This window comes from Delphinus delphis, chromosome 19 (genome assembly GCF_949987515.2).
Source record: "Delphinus delphis chromosome 19, mDelDel1.2, whole genome shotgun sequence".
Classification (NCBI taxonomy): Eukaryota; Metazoa; Chordata; class Mammalia; order Artiodactyla; family Delphinidae; genus Delphinus; species Delphinus delphis.
The window spans coordinates 37,761,940-37,780,462 of NC_082701.1; the positions used below are offsets into that span (position 1 = coordinate 37,761,940).

At 40.5% G+C, this 18,523-nt stretch overlaps 1 pseudogene; it reads right to left on the reverse strand.

The window, feature by feature from the left end:
- Positions 1-1,281: 1,281 nt before the first annotated feature.
- Positions 1,282-15,456, reverse strand: LOC132414771 (RAD52 motif-containing protein 1-like; annotated as a pseudogene).
- Between the last annotated feature and the right edge of the window lie 3,067 nt (positions 15,457-18,523).

Here is an 18,523-nt window from a genome sequence, read left to right on the forward strand (position 1 = left end):
GTGAGTTCAAACCTGGGATACATACCACTGGACTATAATAGATACTTCGTATTAGAAGCAAGGCAAGTGCCTACTCCTTGGGAACAAAATTCTACCAGATACAATGAACAAAGCTTTGGAGACAGAGACAGAGAGAATTTGAACACTCCACTGGCAGCAACTGGCCCATGTACCTTTTGAACAATACAGCTTTCCTCAAGGCAAGCTAGAGCCACCAGGCTTTTTGGTCTAAAAAAAAGTTTTGAGTACATATAAGGAATACCTTGGCATATTAGGAACAAACAACCCAGACATTTAGTTTGGTTCTTAAAGGTTGTTACCCAGATTTGACAGCTGATGGAGATTTTGCCTGATGACCAGGGAAGTCAAACTTCCTTGGAAGGATTGCCCAGGCTGGAAGGCCAAGACCAATCCAGGGTCAACTCTTACAAGCAAATAAGGTCTCAGACAACTTAGCTAGGATTTCTCAGTCTCTCAGCCTGCAGGGCTGTGAAGCAGGTGAGCAATTCTCTTCAGGGAATCTACTAATCATAAAGTTTCCTTTGGGCACTGCCTGTGACATTCTCACTGCTATATAACTCGATAGGGAACACAATCAACGCTCTTCAGTAGCATGACCACTTTCAAGGCTCACAAAAACGTAGCCGATTATTATATAAGAATCATATTCACCCAATATATCAGAAATGGAAGCTGAAATTAAATTGACTCCAAAAACATAATCTAATAAACTCTTCAACAAAAAAACAACAATAATATTAATAATAGTCAATATATATTGTCTGCTTACTATGTTTCAGGCATAGTTCTAAGCTTTTTACATTCATCATTTCATTTACTCTTACAATATCCCCCATTTGGTGGTAAGCTGAATTACTAACCCTATTTGCAGATAAAGAAATTGCAGCTTACAGATATTAAATACCTTCAAATGTCTCTGGCTAGAAAAAACTAAAATTGCGACAACAGCAACAAAACAATCTAAGACACAAAGTTAGGACTCAAACACAGGTGTCCAAGACTTATAATCACTACACTATTCTATATGATAAGCAAGCAATTGAGGAAGAACTGGATCAAACACATTCTGTATGAACTGAGGCAAGTCATTCTACATCTAAACACTGGGGACAATAATATTTGCTGTCGTTTTTCTCATAAATACCATAAAGAACAAATTTAAGACTGCTGCTGTGAAAACATCTGGTGAATGAAAGAATATGCAATGTTTTAGATAACCATTATTTTCATCCAATTAACTTTTCAAATAAGTTTATTTGCTCACTGAAACTGAAGCACTTCAAGGACAATCAAAAAGGTCTTACCTAAAACCACTATCAGCAGTTTCTGGAATGCATCTGTCATAGCCTTCTGAATAGCAAGCTTCTGGGTTACCTTCCTTTTCATAAGGAATGATAATGACCCTAAATCCAACAAAAAAAGATGAATTTAAAATGCCTATCTGAATAACTGATTTCTAGGTTATATGTTTAAAACTAAAAATGCATCTGTGATTCTTAGATCATTATCTTAGTGATTAAGGGCAGGCACAACACTGGGGTGCGGTTGAATGTCTCTGTTGTAGGTATACCCTGGCATGGCACATTTTACTGCTCAGATCTATTCTCAAAGTTCCTATAATACTTGATGGTAAATGCAAACAAAGAAGGTGGCACAACTTTCATAATACTCACAGATTTCAAATGGACAAGCTGAAGCTACACGGCTACAGACCCTGCTCTCCTGGGCATAAAGGGCTGGATTCATACAGTGAGATAGATTTGGTGGTAGTGCAGATGATCTGGCCTCTCCTCAACCATCACCCACTCAGGTGGATGTGGCGCCTCCTCCACTCAATTCGCTAACAGCCCTGCCTCTGACTTAAAACCCTAAGCCCAAGTGCCATTGATTCTAAGAGAAAACTCAGTACCAATAGGAATCCCCTTTCTAGGGATCTACGTTTACTTTTTCTGCTCAGGCCCTTCTATAGAAGGCAAAGACTGAACATTTACACAAGAGTTTATTTCAATATTTTTTTTCCAACAGCAACAAAAAGTTACTTTAATATTCTTGTGTCCACAGTTAACAAAATCAGGTAAGCAGAGCCCCCTGTTAGATTTTAGCCTCGTTTACTTTTTGTCTGGATGTTTGAATCATTATACCTGGACCAAGAGAGTGGCACTGGGAATGGAGAGGAAGGGACATAAAGCAGACATGCTTTAAAGAAAGAATCCAAGAGAACTCGGCCCTAACTATTCACAGGAAATGGAGAAGAAGGGCAAATTAGAGTTGATTCCATACTTTCAAGCCAGGGTGACAAGGAATGGTGATCCATTGCCAAGACACTGAAGTGATGGGCACAGGGCGGTGAGCTATCGGGGGTAAGGAGTTTGGTGAGTTGTCCTGGAGAGCAGCTCTCATTTTCCTCCTCTCACCTCCAGGGCTGATGATGAATCTTCTGAGCCTGTGAACACCAACGTGGTCCTGCGGTATGATGGGCTGATCACCTGGGATGCACCAGCCATCACCAAAAGCTCCTGTGTGGTGGATGTCACCTACTTCCCCTTTGGTAATCAGCAGTGCAACCTGACCTTTGGTTCCTGGACCTACAATGGCAATCAGGTGGATATATTCAATGCCCTGGACAGCGGAGACCTCTCCGACTTCATCAAAGATGTAGAGTGGGAGGTGCATGGCATGCCTGCTGTGAAGAATGTGATCTCCTATGGCTGCTGCTCTGAGCCTTACCCGGATGTGACATTCACTCTCCTTCTAAAGTGGTGGTTCTCTTTCTATATCGTCAACTTCCTCATCCCATGTGTCCTCATATCTTTTCTGGCTCCCTTGAGTTTTTATCTCCCAGCAGCCTCTGGTGAAAAGGTCTCCCTAGGAGTGACCATACTGTTGGCCGTGACTGTATTTCAGCTCATGGTGGCAGAGATCATGCCAGCCTCAGAGAATGTCCCTCTGATACGTGAGTTCAAGTGTCTTACACTTTGAGTCAGCACTGTGGTAACTGGGGTTGTATCTGTATCTTTAAACTCCTAAGAATCAGGTCAACTTCAGATTCAACACAGGCTGTCACATACTTGATTTGGTGTCTTCAGTTGGCATCTTTGAAAAGAGATGTGGCTGTTGGAAACAAAGCTGGTCTTGTTGTCTCCAGGTTTACCCAAAAGAGGAATGAGAGCAATATGGTATAGAGCAGTGGTTCTCAGAGTATAGTCTCTGGACCCACAGCATTAACATCATTTTATTTTATTTATTTATTTATTTTTTGCTTGGGGAACATTATTTTATTTTTATTATTTTTTTATTGGAGTATAATTGCTTTACAATGGTGTGTTAGCTTCTGCTTCACAAAAAAATGAATCAGTTATATATATACATATGTTCCCATATCTCTTCCCTCTTGCATCTTCCTCTCTCCCACCCTCACTATCCCACACCTCCAGGCGGTCACAAAGCACCGAGCTGATCTCTCTGTGTTATGCGGCTGCTTCCCACTAGCTATCTACCTTATGTTTGGTAGTGTATATATGTCCATGCCTCTCTCTCGCTTTGTCACAGCTTACCCTTTCCCCTTCTCATATCCTCAAGTCCATTCTCTAGTAAGTCTCTGTCTTTATTCCTGTTTTACCCCTAGGTTCTTCATGACATTCTTTTTTCTTAACTTCCATATATATGTGTTAGCATACGGTATTTGTCTCTCTCTTTCTGACTTACTTCACTCTGTATGACAGACTCTAGGTCTATCCATCTCATTACAAATAGCTCAATTTCGTTTCTTTTTATGGCTGAGTAATATTCCATTGTATATATGTGCCACATCTTCTTTATCCATTCATCCGATGATGGACAGACACTTAGGTTGTTTCCATCTCTGGGCTATTGTAAATAGAGCTGCAATGAACATTTTGGTACATGACTCTTTTTGAATTTTGGTTTTCTCAGGGTATATGCCCAGTAGTGGGATTGCTGGGTCATATGGTAGTTCTATTTGTAGTTTTTCAAGGAACCTCCATACTTTTCTCCACAGTGGCTGTATCAATTTACATTCCTACCAACAGTGCAAGAGGGTTCCCTTCTCTCCACACCTTCTCCAGCATTTATTGTTTCTAGATTTTCTGATGACAGCCATTCTGACTGGTGTGAGATGATATCTCATTGGAGCTTTGATTTGCATTTCTCTAATGATTAGTGATGTTGAGCATACTTTCATGTGTCTGTTGGCAGTCTGTATATCTTCTTTGGAGAAATGTCTATTTAAGTCTTCTGCCCATTTTTGGATTGGGTTGTTTGTTTTTTTGTTATTAAGCTGCATAAGCTGCTTATAAATTTTGGACATTAATCCTTGGTCAGTTGCTTCATTTACAAATATTTTCTCCCATTCTGAGGGTTGTCTTTTGGTCTTCTTTATGGTTTCCTTCACTGTGCAGAAGCTTTGAAGTTTCATTAGGTCCCATTTGTTTATTTTTGTTTTTACTTCCATTTGTCTACGAGGTGGGTCAAAAAGGACCTTGCTGTGATTTATGTCATAGAGTGCCCTGCCTATGTTTTCCTCTAAGAGTTTGATAGTTTCTGGCCTTACATTTAGGTCTTTAATCCATTTTGAGCTCATTTTTGTGTATGGTGTTAGGGAGTGATCTAATCTCATACTTTTACATGTACCTGTCTAGTTTTTCCAGCACCACTTACTGAAGAGGCTGTCCTTTCTCCACTGTATATTCCTGCCACCTTTATCAAAGATAAGGTGACCGTATGTGCGTGGGTTTATCTCTGGGCTTGCGATCCTGTGCCATTGATCTATATTTCTGTTTTCGTGCCAGTACCATACTGTCTTGATTACTGTAGCTTTGTAGTATAGTCTGAAGCCAGGGAGCCTGATTCCTCCAGCTCCATTTTTCGTTCTCAAGATTGCTTTGGCTATTCTGGGTCTTTTGTGTTTCCATACAAATTGTGAAATATTTTGTTCTAGTTCTGTGAAAAATGCCATTGGTAGTTTGATAGGGATTGCATTGAATCTGTAGATTGTTTTGGGTAGTAGAGTCATTTTCACAATGTTGATTCTTCCAATCCAAGAACATGGTATATCTCTCCATCTATTTGTATCATCTTTAATTTCTTTAATCAGTGTCTTATAATTTTCTGCATACAGGTCTTTTGTCTCCTTAGGTAGGTTTATTCCTAGATATTTTATTCTTTTTGTTGCAATGGTAAATGGGAGTGGTTTCTTGATTTCACTTTCAGATTTTTCATCATTAGTGTATAGGAATGCAAGAGATTTCTGTGCATTAATTTTGTATCCTTCTACTTTACCAAATTCATTGATTAGCTCTAGTAGTTTTCTGGTAGCATCTTTAGGATTCTCTATGTATAGTATCATGTCATCTGCAAACAATGACAGCTTTACTTCTTCTTTTCCGATTTGGATTCCTTTTATTTCCTTTTCTTCTCTGATTGCTGTGGCTAAAACTTCCAAAACTATGTTGAATAACAGTGTTGAGAGTGGGCAACCTTGTCTTTCTCTTGATCTTAGTGGAAATGCTTTCAGCTTTTTACCATATGGATGATGTTGCCTGTGTGTTTGTCATATAAGGCCTTTATTATGTTGAGGAAAGTTCCCTCTATGCCTACTTTCTGAAGGCTTTTTATCATAAATTGGTGTTGAATTTTGTCAAAAGCTTTCTCTGCATCTATTGAGATGATCATATGGTTTTTCTCCTTCAGTTTGTTAATATGGTGTATCATGTTGATTGATTTGCATATATTGAAGAATCCTTGCATTCCTGGAATAAATCCCACTTGATCATGGTGTATGATCCGTTTAATGTGCTGCTGGGTTCTGTTTGCTAGTATTTTGTTGAGTATTTTTGCATCTATGTTCATCAGTGATATTGGCCTGTAGGTTTCTTTCTTTGTGACATCCTTTTCTGGTTTTGGTATCAGGGTGATGGTGGCCTCGTAGAATGAGTTTAGGAGTGTTCCTCCCTCTCCTATATTTTTGAAGAGTTTGAGAAGGATAGGTGTTAGCTCTTCTCTAAATGTTTCATAGAATTCACCTGTGAAGCCATCTGGTTCTGGGCTTTTCTTTGTTGGAAGATTTTTAATCACAGTTTCAATTTCAGTGCTTGTGATTGGTCTGTTCATATTTTCTATTTCTTCCTCATTCAGTCTTGGCAGGTTGTGCATTTCTAAGAATTTGTCCATTTCTTCCAGGTTGTCCATTTTATTGGCATAGAGTTGCTTGTAGTAAACTCTCATGATCTTTTGTATTTCTGCAGTGTCAGTTGTTACTTCTCCTTTTTCATTTCTAATTCTATTGATTTGAGTCTTCTCCCTTTTTTCCTTGATGAGTCTAGCTAATGGTTTATCAATTTTGTTTATCTTCTCAAAGAACCAGCTTTTAGTTTTATTGATCTTTGCTATCGTTTCCTTCATTTCTTTTTCATTTATTTCTGATCTGATTTTTATGATTTCTTTCCTTCTGCTAACTTTGGGGTTTTTTCTTCTTCTTTCTCTAATTGCTTTAGGTGCAAGGTTAGGTTGTTTATTCGAGATGTTTCCTGTTTCTTAAGGTAGGATTGTATTGCTATAAAGTTCCCTCTTAGAACTGCTTTTGCTGCATCCCATAGATTTTGGGTCGTCTTGTCTCCACTGTCATTTTTGTCTAGTTATACTTTGATTTCCTCAGTGATCACTTCATTATTAAGTAGTGTATTGTTTAGCCTCCATGTGTTTGTATTTTCTACAGATCTTTTCCTGTAATTGATATCTAGTCTCATATCGTTGTGTTTGGAAAAGATACTTGATACAATTTCAATTTTCTTAAATTTACCAAGGCTTGATTTGTGACCCAAGATATGATCTATCCTGGAGAATGTTCTGTGAGCACTAGAGAAAAATGTGTATTCTGTTGTTTTTGGATGGAATGTCCTATAAATATCAATTAAGTCCATCTTGTTTAATGTATCATTTAAAGCTTGTGTTTCCTTATTTATTTTCATTTTGGATGATCTGTCCATGGGTGAAAGTGGGGTGTTAAAGTCCCCTACTATGAATGTGTTACTGTCGATTTCTCCTTTTATGGCTGTTAGTATTTGCCTTATGTATTGAGGTGCTCCTATGTTGGGTGCATAAATATTTACAATTGTTATATCTTCTTGGATCGATCCCTTTATCATTATGTAGTGTTCTTTGTCTCTTCTAATAGTCTTTATTTTAAAGTCTGTTTTGTCTGATATGAGAATTGCTACTCCAGCTTTCTTTTGGTTTCCATTTGCATGGAATAACTTTTTCCATCCCCTCACTTTCAGTCTGTATGTGTCCCTAGGTCTGAAGTGGGTCTCTTGTAGGCAGCATATATATGGCTTTTGTTTTTGTATCCATTCAGCCAATCTGTGTCTTTTGGTGGGAGCATTTAAGGTAATTATTGACATGTAGTTCCTATTTCCATTTTATTAATTGTTTTGTTTTCATTATTGTAGGTCTTTTCCTCCTCTTGTGTTTCTTCCCTAGAGATGTTCCTTTAGCAGTTGTTGTAGAGCTGGTTTGGTGGTGCTGAACTCTTTGAGATTTTGCTTGTCTGTAAAGGTTTTAATTTCTCCATCAAATATGAATGAGATCCTTGCTGGGTAGAGTAATCTTGGTTGCAGGTTTTTCTCCTTCTTCCCTTTCTATATATCCTGCCACTCCCTTCTGGCTTGCAGATTTTCTGCTGAAAGATCAGCTGTTAACCTTATGGGGATTCCCTTGTGTGTTATTTGTTGTTTTTCCCTTGCTGCTTTTAATATGCTTTCTTTGTATTTAATTTTTGACAGTTTGATTAATATGTGTCTTGGCATATTTCTCCTTGGATTTATCCTGTATGGGACTCTCTGTGCTTCCTGGACTTGATTTACTATTTCCTTTCCCATATTAGAGAAGTTTTCAACTATAATCTCTTCAAATATTTTCTCAGTCCCTTTCTTTTTCTCTTCTTCTTCTGGAACCCCATTAATTCAAATGTTGGTGCATTTAATGTTGTCCCAGAGCTCTCTGAGACTGTCCTCAGTTCTTTTCATTCTTTTTTCTTTATTCTGCTCTCCAGTAGTTATTTCCACTATTTTATCTTCCAGGTCACTTTTCCGTTCTTCTGCCTCAGTTATTCTGTTATTGATCCCATCTAGAGAATTTTTAATTTCATTTATTGTGTTGTTCATTGTTGTTTGTTTCATCTTTAGTTCTTTTAGGTCTTTGTTAAACGTTTCTTGTATTTTGTCTATTCTATTTCCAAGATTTTGGATCATCTTTACTACCATTATTCTGATTTTTTTTCAGGTAGACTGCCTATTTCCTCTTCATTTGTTAGGTCTGGTGAGTTTTTATCTTGCTCCTTCATCTGCAGTGTGTTTTTCTGTCTTCTCATTTTGCTTATCTTACTGTGTTTGGGGTCTCCTTTTTGCAGTCTACAGGTTCATAGTTCCTGTTGTTTTTGGTGTCTGTCCCCAGTGGCTAATGTTGGTTCCGTGGGTTGTGTAGGCTTCCTGGTGGAGGGGAGTAGTGCCTGTGTTCTGGTGGATGAGGCTGGATCTTGTCTTTCTGGTGGGCAGGTCCACGTCTTGTGGTTTGTTTTGAGGTGTCTGTCAACTTATTATGATTTTGGGCAGCCTCTCTGCTAATGGGTGGTGTTGTGTTCCTGTCTTGCTAGTTGTTTGGCATAGGGTGTCCAGCACTGTAGCTTGCTGGTCGTTGAGTAAAGCTGGGTGCTTGTGTTGAGATGGAGTTCTCTGGGAGATTTTCACCATTTGATATTATGTGCAGCTGGGAGGTCTCTTGTGGACCAGTGTCCTGAAGTTGGCTCTCCCACCTCAGAGGCACAGCACTAACTCCTGGCTGGAGCACCAAGAGCCTTTCATCCACATGGCTCAGAAGAAAAGGGAGAAAAAGTAGAAAGAAAGAATTAGTAGAAGTAGAAAGAAAGAAAGAAAGAAGGGAGGGAGGGAGGGCGGGAGGGAGAGAGGGAGGAAGGAAGGAAGGAAAGAAGGAGGGAAGGATGGAAAATAAGATGATAAATAAAATAAATTAAGATAAAATACAATAATATTATTAAAATAAAATAAATAATTACTAAGTGGGAAAAAAAACGGATGGATTGAACCCTGGAACAAATGGTGGAAGCAAAGCTATACAGACAAAATCTCACTCAGAAGCATACACATACACACTCACAAATAGAGGAAAAGGGGGAAAAAAATCATAAATCCTGCTCTCAAAGTCCATCTCCTCAATTTGGATGATTCGTTGTCTAAAGGAGGGAAGGAAAGAAAGAAAGAATGAAGATAAAGTAAAATAAAATAAAGTTATTTAAAAAAAATAATTATAAAGGAAAAATTTAAAAGAAACAAAAACAGACGGATAGAACCCTAGGAAAATGGTGGAAGCAAAGCTATACAGACAAAATCTCACACAGAAGCATACACATACACACTCACAAAAAAGGAAAAGGGGAAAAAATAATAAATCCTGCTCTCAAAGTCCACCTCCTTAATTTGGGATGATTCTTTGTCTATTCATGTGTTCCACAGATGCAGGGTACATCAAGTTGATTGTGGAGCTTTAATCCGCTGCTACTGAGGCTGCTGGGAGAGATTTCCCTTTCTCTTCTTTGTTGTCACAGCTCCCAGGGGCTCAGCTTTGGATTTGGCCCCGCCTCTGCGTGTAGATCTCCGGAGGGCGTCTGTTCTTTGCTCAGACGGGATGGGGTTAAAGGAGCCGCTGATTCGGAGGCTCTGGCTCACTCATGCCGGGGGGTAGGGAGGGTCACGGAGTGCAGGGCAAGCCTGCGGCGGCAGAGGCCGGCATGACGTTGCACCAGCCTGAGGCACGCCATGCATTCTCCCAGGGGAGTTGTTCCTGGATCATGGGACCCTGGCAGTGGCGGGCTGCACAGGCTCCCAGGAAGGGGGGTGTGGATAGTGACCTGTGCTCACACACAGGCTTCTTGGTGGCGGCAGCAGCAGCCTTACCGTCTCATGTCTGTCTCTGGGGTCCGCGCTTTTAGCCTCGGCTCGCGCCCGCCTCTGGAACTCCTTTAAGCAGCGTTCTTAATCCCCTCTCCTCGCGCATCAGGAAACAAAGAGCGAAGAAAAAGTCTCTAGCCTCTTCGGCAGGTCCAGACTTTTCCATTGACTCCCTCCCAGCCAGCCGTGGCGCACTAACCCCCTTCAGGCTGTGTTCACGCCGCCAACACCAGTCCTCTCCCTGCGCTCCGACCGAAGCCCGAGCCTCAGCTCCCAGCCCCGCTCGCTGCGCTGGGGGAGCAGACAAGCCTCTTGGGCTGGCGAGTGCCGGTCGGCACCGATCCTCTATGCGGGAATCTATCCGCTTTGCCTTCCACACTCCTGTTGCTGTCCTCTGCTCTGCGGCTCTGAAGCTCCCCTGCTCTGCCACTCGCAGTCTCTGCTCACGAAGGGGCTTCCTAGTGTGTAGAAACCTTTACTCCTTCACAGCTCCCTCCCACTGGTGCAAGTCCTGTCCCTATCCTTTTGTCTCTGTTTATTCTTTTTTCTTTTGCCCTACCCAGGTACGTGGGGAGGTTTCTTGCCTTTTTGGAGGTCTGAGGTCTTCTGCCAGTGTTCAGTAGGTGTTCTGTAGGAGTTGTTCCACGTGTAGATGTATTTCTGGTGTATCTGTGGGGAGGAAGGTGATCTCCGCGTCTTACTCTTCCACTATCTTCCCGGAAGTCATCTATTTCAATCTTTAGACAATGATTTTTTTGGGATAACTGAAGGCCAGAAGGCATCTGTATTTGAAGGACTATTTAGCACAAATTATTAACCAAAAAAAAACCTAACTAATTTTCCCTCCTCCTAAGCTTCTTGGCAGTCAGTCAGTTCTAAAATTCTAAAGTTTATGGCGGTGTCAGGTATTGCCTAAGATAAAAACCTATATTGTCAGGCAGAAAAATTTTGCCCAGGGTTTTAGTTGCTTAGCAAAGGTGATGATGTTTGAAAAGTTGAGTTTCAGAAAGAAAGGAAAAAAGAGAAATCCCACTCCCTCACCTGGGCACACACACACATACCTTCCTCCAACTTATCCAAAGGTTCCTCAGCCATGCCAACTCCAGAACTCCTGCACTCATGGGAGGGGAACACCACCCCTAATCACAGAAGAACTTCAGGCTTTGCTTCGGAAGTCATGTCACAATATCTTCATTTTCCCTTTCTTCAAGGTTAGAAATATCCTGAAGCTCTTAGGATTTTGAATTAAAGCCTAGACTTCAACATATTCTGTTGTTATAAATAAAAAATAAACTCCAGCAATCCCAGGTAATAGTTTAGGTATTCTATAGCTTCAAAATCAAGTGAGACTTGCAAATGAATGACTAGATATGGACAACTATTTTTTATTATATACCATACAAATACTGGAGAAAACTATGAACACCACCATCCAAGTCATTGAGATTATCACTAATTCTAGGTGGCAGGCCAATGCTCAGATACTTCCATGTGGAAGCCTCTCACACATCCTCCCCATAGCCCTGTTCTATTCTTCTCTCTAAAGTCTAGGAGTTCAATGTTGAAAGGAGTCTGGTTAGTCAAAGAAAATCTACAGAGTTTACCCTGATGATCTTTTTTGACCACCCATGGAAACCAAAGTAGTAATTTGACAATTCTTGGCATCTGGAGCTGTTTAGGGCAAGTGTATTATGTTCAACCGTCTTATGTCTAGTGCCAAAATGAACCTAAAGACATAAAAGACCTAAAATTATCACAACCCTACATAGAGACTTATTTTGGATATACCTGAGATTTATCAATACCAATTTCATAGAGTGGTTGTGAAGATTAAGTAGGACATTTTAAGCAATGAGTTCACAGTGAACCCTAAATAAATGTTATTTATTACTTTTAAGTCAGTACTTTCTGCATCATTTCCAGGGCCCCTGATTAACCGGAAGGTTCCCTGACCTCTGGTGGTGAAAGTGATGATGAAAGCAACCAAAGAAGCCCAGCAGAAGCCTATTATGGGGCTGGGGGTAAGCAAAGGAAGTGAACTGTTTTACTTGTCTCATCCTGTAGCTCCTGCTTGAGAATATGACCTGAAGAGGAGATAAGATGGGCCTGCCACTGAATTAGGACCTTAATCTGTAGCACCCCCTCCCCATGTTACTAATGCCTGTTAGAAGAGGGAAGACATATACGTCTATAAATGTAAATAAAGTAACCAAAAGAATTAGAGGTTCATCTGCATTAACAAGCTTCTTTGAAAGTGCAAATATTTCCAGTCTTAACTCCCTAAGTCATTTACATATTACTGTGGATTTTTTACATCACTAGTTCTTTCTTAAATGTCTATTTCCACTTTGAACAGGGTGTAGTATATAAATATAGTCATAAAATTCAAATAATACAAATAAAGTGAAAGCATTGTTACTTCTTTATTGATTTGTTTGTGCATCTTCCTCTGTCACTGGTTTATGAACTCCTTAAGTGCTTGAAGGAACCATATATTATTCTTTCCTTATTACCAGAAACAAGCATAGATCTTGGCATATAATAGAGGAGTGATGGTCTGGTGACTGAGTGAATGAATGAGCACATAAGAAAATGAAATTACTTTCTCCAACTGAAGCTACTTGCTGGGAAGGAGAAATGAAGACTAATTTTTAAATATTGGGTGTCACATGGGAGACTAGGCTCTGTATGTTGAGTCATAATGGAGCTGTCCTGGACAATTATGAAGCTTCAGAAGGGCTCTGAGCTCCTGAGTAGTAGAGACAGCTGACATCTGGGATAACCTTGCCACAGTTCTTGCTGGCAAACATTTCCCTTCATGCTACTGAGAAAAACTCAGATACATTAGGCCTTTCCTTCATTTTATTTTAAGATGTTATTCTCTTTTCTGTATTTTTTAAAAATGCAGGGGAAAAAAGATAAGAAATATGTATACCTGCCAATGAGTTAAAGAACACAGATTTGGAACTTCCCTGCTGCTGCAGTGGTTAAGACTCCATGCTCCCAATGCAGGGGGCCCGGGTTCAATCCCTAGTCAAGGAACTAGGTCTCACATGCATGCTGAAACTAAGAGTTCATACGCCACAGTTAAGGAGGCTGTGAGCCACAACGAAAGGAGCCTGCCTGCTGCAACTAAGACCCGGTGCAACCAAATAAATAAATAAATAAAATTTAAAAAGAACGCATAATTAAAGTAGATAACAATTTCGGGGGTGTGGGTACCAAACTAAGGCTCTGCATTAAATAAAGAAATCTAATACGAATGTCCTTTCCTCTCAACACTACAGTGACTTGTAGAAATTTTTCTTCATTATTTTATCAGTGATGGGCTTTATGCTGTGAAAATCTCAGAACCTAAGCTTATGCAATGGTCTTAATGTCCAATATAAGAAAAGAATTCATTACTCACAACTGATACCACATAACTGTTTCATAATCTTTCCAGGATCATCTGTAATATCTGAGTGGTTATGTGAAATGGTTGCAGGGTCCGCAAATTAAGGAATGTCTGACACAAAATCATTTCAATCCCAGGGAGTACAGCCAGGATTGAAGAGGGTGTTAAACAGGGTACAGAAGTGGGAGGTAGTGTACCTGGAGTCACATCTGAGGAGAGTTCTCAGATTCAATAAAGGTGAAATTAGTGAGTAAAGAAATATGGGTGAGAATAAGCAGCAAGGTCAGTAGGAAGTAGCCAGAGCAAGAAGCCAATCAGAGAAGACACACAATTATAAAGTGAAAGGTCTGGGAAATCTAAGCCTCACTCACTTATTCAGAGGAAGTGAAAAGGTCCTTGAAAAAGGAATGGTGGCTGAATGGAGGCACATAATGAAATGTTCATTCTGGGGAAGTAAAATTGGATGGCATATTGATATGGAATAAGTTTTCTACAGTGCATTAAAGAATATTTTAATGATCCTCTGGAATCTGAAGGGGGTTCTGAATAGGCAGTTTGAGAGTGATGATGATGATGAAGCCTCCTTTATGTTACATCTGACAAAAGTTTGGCAAGCTCAGGACTTCCCTGGTGGCAGAGTTGTTACCTTCCAATGCAGGGGACACGAGTTCGATCCCTGGTCCATGAAGATCCCACATGCCGCAGAGCAGCTAAGCCCATGTGCCACAACTACTGAGCCTGTGCTCTAGAGCCCGTGAACCACAACTACTGAAGCCCACATGCCTAGAACCCGTGTTCCGCAACAAGAGAAGCCGTCGCGATGAGAAGCCCACGCACCGCAATGAAGAGCAACCCCCACTCACCGCAACTAGAGAAAGCCGGGGCGCAGCAACAAGACCCAATGCAGCCAAAAGTTAATTAATTAATTAAAAAAATTTTTTGTCAACCTCACACATTTAAAATCCACATAAAAGTAAATATAAGGAAGACTCTTGTGAAGATTTCTTAAATTAAGGGGCAGCATAAAATGACATGGGGTTTAACATCAGTCAACTTTGCATTTGGCCTCTAGTTTCCACATTTGCTGTCATGAACTTTAAGTAAGTCACTTAACCATCCTGATTTCAAGTTTCTTCATCTAAAAAAAAGAAAGAAAGAACTGGAGAACTGGGGGATCAGTGGAGCAGTGCATCTGAGAGCATTCTGTACAGCACAGTGCTGTACAAACGCTGGCCATTTCCCCGCCCCCCCACCCCGGGATCTTAGTTCCCTGACCAGGGATTGAACCCGGGCCCTCAGCAGTGAAAGTGCAGCGTCCTAACCAGTGGACCGCCAGGGAATTCCCGATGGCCAATTAGCTTTAAATTCAGCACTTCATCCCAGTAGAGCGACGAATTCCACATTTGGACCCACCTTCACTGGAGATGTGTGAAAAAGCTGCTTCTGGTTGCATGCCTTTTGGGCTCTGTGGGCATCCCTTGCTGAATAAAACTTAATGATGGCATAGAACCCAGGACCAGCCACTGCTGCGTTTGCGAAGACTTGGACCGACTACAGAAGGCCAAAGTGGGAGAAGACTGTGAACAGAGAATGCTGTAGGCTGGTCCCACGCTAAGTAAGTGCAGGAAATTTCACGCCCGGGAAACCAAACCACCCTTTCCCTTATATTCTGCCAGCCCTTCGGCACAGGTAACTGTGGTAAGCCTGCAACTCCAAACACTTCTCATTTCATGAACAAGTTTCCCTCTGAAATCCTTAGCTCCGAGAAGCATTAGGAGGCGATGCCGTCAGTTGGGAACTATCTCTCAAAAATCTATGGGGGCGAGCTGGCTGCTCAGGTCAGCTCTAGAACTAAGATTCCTCTCAGCGGAGACCACAGGCAGATGAGGTACCGAAGCAGTCCCAGTTACTGGGGCGCGGGGCGGCTTCCTCCACCCCTCCCTCTGCCCCGGCTCGGCTCACTTGCAAGGTCTCGGCCGTGGGTCCAGATCACAGCTCCCACACCAGCAAGGTTTTGTCACCACCGATGGCAACCACAAAAGGTACCAAATCCACCATCCTATCTTCACCCCGCATGTGCGGCTCGGGGCACAAGCGGACTGCGCCTGCGCACACGAGCCCACGCTTTTTAAAAAGTTAGTGCCAATAACTCTAATATATAGAAAAATAGCTGAAAGCCCCTGAGTGTTTTGTGGATAGAAAAGCTTGAGATTCAGAGCAAATACAGAGCTGGACAGTCTAAGAATAAACTATCTCTCCCATCCATTAGAAGGGCTAGGTAGCAGCTTCTGGTTATGGAACCAGAAACTCTCAGGTGCCAAATAGGACATGAAACAGTAACACTTTTACTATTTATAAAATTGCAGAAACAAACAAAATAAACAATAATATATTTACACCTGTCCTATAAGACAAAGGGTACTTAAGACCTAATGAATATAAAATCAGTTTACAAACTATGATGCACTATATGAATAAGTTCTCATTTGCAGAGAGCACAGCATGGGATATGTGGCCATTAATGATAATTCCCTTCTCCTTTCCATTCCTTTCTCTTGTTCCTTTATGTATGTGGATCAGTTACATTATTAAGCTAACAATGTAACTGAGCTATTATTAGCTTAATAATGTAACCAATAGTCTAATTTTTAGCAAGGGGGTAGTTCTTAGAAACTTAGGGAGCTGGAACTCTGAATGAATGAATTAAAATATTGCAATTACATCATTCATTTTAAAATTTATCATCATTGATTAAAAATTAAAATAAAAATTAAATTAAAAATTTATTATCCCGCAACTGAGACTCACCACAACGTGTGACGTCTGTCAAGCATTCACCGTCACAACTCAGCTTGACTGTCTTACAGACAACCTCAATAGTATTTTTATTTATTTATTTTATTTTTTAATTTTTATTTTATTTTATTTTATTTTTGGTGGTACGCGGGCCTCTCACTGCTGTGGCTTCTCCTGTTGCGGAGCACAGGCTCCGGACATGCAGGATCAGCGGCCATGGCTCACGGGCCCAGCCGCTCCGCGGCATGTGGGTTCCTCCCAGACCGGGTAACAAACCCCCGTCCCCTGCATCGGCAGACGGACTCTTAACCACTGCGCCACCAGGGAAGCCCTCAATAGTATTTTTAAATTGGCAAAGGCAGCAGGCCATACGGCTAGGTAAGATCCTATAAATGGAAACACAGGTAATTAAATTCGTGGTAAAAGAGTTACTTGAGTAGGTAGAAGAGGTAGGCCAAGGCCACCACAGACCAGTGCAAAAAGGAGTTCTTGGGGCATATGGAATGGAGAACTGGATAGGGGCCGGTTGGCCAATTGCTGCTCTTGACTGTTGTAAATAAATATAGAGGAGGAGAGAGGTGCCCAACAGAAGGATTAGGATTGCAGAATGTACAGTATGCCTAGAAAAAAGGGAATAGAGATTAGAATTTGGTGACATTGATCTGTGCTTTAAATGAGAAGTATCTCCTTCCAACCCAAAAGACTCACTTTGGTTTGAGAGTACACAGGAAGAAGGCAGACTTCTAAGAAGAGTCTGAATAAGACCACACGTTCTGTAGTCCCTTCCTCGGTTCCTATTTGTGAGTAGTAATATATTAGAAATTACTCTAGTAATAAAAATGCATCGAGTGGTTAACCAATAACAGAGATCGCATTGGCCAATCTGGACAAAAGGAACATTCCAAAGAATAACATTATTATTATAATAAGGTATAACATACTTAATTTAGAAAAAAGCACATGAGTTCATAATGATACTCAAAATGAAAAGTGGGGGAATTTAGAAAAAAGCACATGAATTCATAATGATACTCAAAATGAAAAGTGGGGGAGCTCTTCTTTATAGGATAATGTCAGCTAATAAGTGCAAAACGAATGATAGAATTAGGAAAGTCTCATTTTGCAACTATCAATGTAATAATCGATTCAGACAAGGATTATCATTGATGCACAGTTGGGTGAAGAGTTGTTTGAAAGTAGGATCTTCACTGATCCCAAAGTATCACCCCACATATTATTTATCAATTACCAAGGGGAAAAATAACTTTACAATGGAAAGATATGGAAGATACCACCTTAATCAAGTGATCAAACAGCACTGGGCCACCTGAAGTGATGAAGTATGAAGAATACATCACCTATATAGTATTCTTCCCCAAAATGTTTACTTTCAATCTAATGAGGAAACAGACAAATCCAGACTGTGGGGCAATTTACAAGACAACTGGTTTAGACTCTTCAAAAATGCCAATGTCATAAAAGACTGAAAAAGAAAAACAGTAGGGAAATATTTTACATTAAATGAAACAAAGACATGACATGCAATGCCTAATCTTTAATTGGACCCCGTATCAAAACAAAACAGACTTAAAGAATGCTTTGGCTTCTGTCCAAGATGAAGTAACAAGGACCAATTTAACCTCCCACCTGAAACAATGAAAAAATCAGGCAGAACATATGAAACAACAGTTTTCAAGAAACTGCACCTCAGGCAATAAAGTTCAGTGATCCCCAGGAGATGGGAAATAAATGAAGTGATCCCTATAATTGCCCTAACTTACTTCTCTGAGAGAGTTTCCAGGTCATGGTACAGGGAAGAGAAGTCCAGGCAGAGACTGGTGGACTTCCTGACTGAGGAAATGGAGCTGAGAATCTGGGAAACCCAAGGTAACTAGAGTTCACAAAGCAGAGTATCAGAGAGAAAAGAAGTGCACAAAGAACTCTGGAGATATGCAGAGGGATCTCTTGAGAATTCAACAAAATATTGGTCAGTACATTTGTGTGAGGAATTACTTGATGACAGGAAAACAACCACATGAAAAGATTGATAATAAGAATAACTGGATATAACACAGGGTTGAAGGAATAGTACCTATTCCTACAAGTTGGACTGGAAAACCTCATGATACTAGGAAAGGACTTGCCTCAGTAGTTACAAATAATGAGCTCCAGACTGAAGACTACTTGGACTCCTACCCAACGAATCTGAAAAGCTAGACCTAAAAGAATAAAATTTGTTTTGAGTAACTTAATTTCACCCAAAACAAAGCCCAAGCATTTTACAGAAATATAATTATATATAGCACACAATAAACTAAAACTCACAATA